Source organism: Gobio gobio, assembly GCF_949357685.1.
Source record: "Gobio gobio genome assembly, chromosome: 10".
In the NCBI taxonomy this organism is placed as follows: Eukaryota; Metazoa; Chordata; class Actinopteri; order Cypriniformes; family Gobionidae; genus Gobio; species Gobio gobio.
The window spans coordinates 51,447,437-51,450,701 of NC_137116.1; positions in this window are offsets into that span (position 1 = coordinate 51,447,437).

The following is a 3,265-nucleotide window of genomic DNA, read 5'->3' on the forward strand; positions in this document are numbered from 1 at the left end:
TGAGACGGAGCTGAGAAAAGAGGAAGAAGGTGCAAGTGTTCACTTGTCCATATCTGATCATAGGCTGAGGAATGAGGAAGTGATTCTAGGCTTTACGGGAAACCTGCTAGGAGGGGCTGATGGGAAGGCTTGGTATGTAGGAGGTCTTACGACATGTGCAAAGGGAAACTGTTTGTGTTTGTAAACTCTAGTTGTGTTTTTTTTTCTCTTGCATTATGAACTCTGTTATGAAACCATTTCTGACGTGTGTGAAATTCTAGAACGCTCTGCAATATTTGTGTCGTTGCTGGAGAATATAGGTCTAATTTTCAAGAAATAAACACCTAGTGGTTGCTTACTGGCTCATTAAAATAGAGCATATTATTATTATTATTTTAATTATTTAGATTTCCAGCATTAGTGCAAGGGTGTTTGTCCTTACTGTTATCAGTGTCAAAAATGTATTATTATATCATTTTGAAAAATATAGCTGTAAACATAGTTATAATAATGTTGCATTTTGTTTGACTCAAACATTGTTTAATGTTCATATAAAAAATATTTTCATTATTTCATTAAATTTGATTTTTCAAAATGATTTGATGTTCTAATTTCTTGGGGGAAACAATTCTGAGAATTTGTCATTTGTGAAATAAAATAAAACAAATTAATAACACAAGTTGCCCTTTACGACTGTGAGGTATCATTCATGTCTGCAGCATGAATGTTGCAGGACGAGTTATGCACTGAAGTTTAAGAGAGGTTGAGGTTTTCTTCTCATTTCTAACCCCAAGTATGAGAAACGCCACTAATAATTGTCATAAATAGACAAGAAGATAAAAAATGATACTCCCGATACTCCAATTCCCATTCATTCCAATGCATTTCTCCAGTTTACGTGGATCCCACCCACCACAAATCATTCTCCAGCATGGGAACTGACTCCAGTGGAGTTCTCAAGTCACTCAAACTCCAGTGAGTAATTTCTGTTGGGGAGGAGGACACACACTGAACCGTCCTCATAACTGCACAAGCTCGTCCCGGCCCTCATATTTGTCCAAACTTGACTGCCGCCACACAGCTATTTACCAAAGGATGAATCACAAGGGGTTTGTCAACAACCGTGTGTTTGCCGTTGCAGGTCGGGATATCGATTCCTGTGCCCTCCCAGTGTAGATGGACAGGAATGTTGCCGAGGTTTGTTCTCGGCTGATGACCTTTAGCTCAAAAGAGCTGAGAGTCGAGTGAGTCACAGAGAAAGGAATGCTGGGTAGCCAAAGGAACCCGCTCGCAAAGGCTTGGGAGAAAGAACTTTAACAGGTAGAAACAGACTCTGATGAGAAAAAGAGTCTGGGTCGTTCTCAGAGGCACATTCCTATCCGAGCAGCTGCGAAGAGTCCTGGAAACACAGGAAGCAAACACTCGCTCCCACAGTTCTTTAAAACACACACACACACACACACACTTACTTTTTTAGAGGCTCATTTGCATGCTAATGTGATCTACAATATTTATCACCACAATTAAAAACACAAAAGTCTTTTAAAATAGACTGCAATTGCTTTTTCCACTGTAGTATAGAATTAAAAATGGTGCCTGCCTGTGTAAACATTGTTTTAAGCAATGCTATAAGGTCTTCTGAGTGGTTGCTAGGGTGTTGCTATGCAGATGTCAACTTCTAGCAGTGCTATTATTGTTATATAATAAGTAAATAAAAATGTATAGATAAATGTAAACAGAACTATAAAATAAAAATATATCGGGAAGAATTAAACTGAACTAAAATACGTTTTCATAAATACATATAAATAAAAGGTTTTCGGTTTTGATAAAAACCTAAAAAAAAATAAAAAAAAGATGGTGTCTGTCATTATAGGCAGTTTTTATCACACTGATGTTAGTTCAAGTGTTCGTTCTTTAAATAAGTTTGGTTTTAACTAGTTGTTTGATGCTTTAAAAACGTACCAAGAGAGCTCAACACTCGGCAACTGAAGAAAACACACGCCAATTAAAAAAAACACACGTCAATTAAAGGAACACGCCGACTTTTTGGGACTTTAGCTTATTCACCGTATCCCCCAGAGTTAGATAAGTCCATACCATTCTCATCTCCGTGCCATAACTCTGTCTGACGCACACCCACTGCTAGCCTAGCTTAGCACAAAGACTGGAGGTAAATGGCTCCAGCTAGCCTACTGCTCAATAAGTGACAAAATAACGCCAACATTTTCCTATTTACATGAGTTGATGTGTATAGTTACATCGTGTACTAAGACCGACGGAAAATGAAAAGTTGTGATTTTCTAGACCGATATGGCAAGGAACTATTCTCTCATTCCTGTGTAATGATCAAGGAACTTTGCTGCCGTACCATGAGTGACAATGATATTACACAGCGCCTGAAAATAGTCCCCAGAACGCTCTCTGTGCAAGCAGATTTTCACGTTGGTTATGTTGATGGAAGTTAGCCTATTTTCAGACGCTGTGTAATATCATTGCGAATGACATGGGGTCAAAATTATAAAGTGAATTTCGTTTTGTATAAATTGTATCTTAATTTTAATCAATGTTTTATCAACCAATTGCCTGGATTTAATAAATAATAAGCAAATATTGCAGACAATGACAAGAAGGCGCCGGCACCGGCTTAAATGAACAACTACTAGAACATTTTTTTTAGTTGGGGGCAGCCCTAGCTACTTATTTCAGATAGGCCTATGTTTTTTGCAGCACTGAAAAGTGGCAGGGCTACATAAGGTCTATATCATTATAGTTCATTATAGTTATCGTCCTTGGTGTGAACAGATCTTAAGTCAAAATGATCACATCTTTTGGATCAGGCCAAATGTGAACTCTCTGTGCAAATGTAACCGGTCCCAATCAACCCAATCCAAACAAAATTTGAACCGGAGACTCAGGCATGGGAGGCGGGCACACTAACAAGGACGCCAAAGGTGCACCAATGGTGATGGAGATGGTGGTCTAGTGGGTTAAACCTCTAAACTGATACGCAGAAGGTTGCTGGTTCGATCCCAGCAGTCGCCACCACCAGTGTGTTCTTGAGCAAGGCACTTTACTCCATGTTGCTCCAGGGGGATTGTCCCTGTAATAAGTGCGCTGTAAGTCGCTTTGGAAAAAAGTGTCTGCCAAATGCATAAATGTAAACAATTCTAAGGTTATGTGTGGTTGCCAGGGTGTTGCTATGCAGTTTAAAGGTGGTTGCTGACTGGCCCAAATAATAAATAAAAAAAACTATCCCCAAGCAACTATGATATTCTGGTTTCTA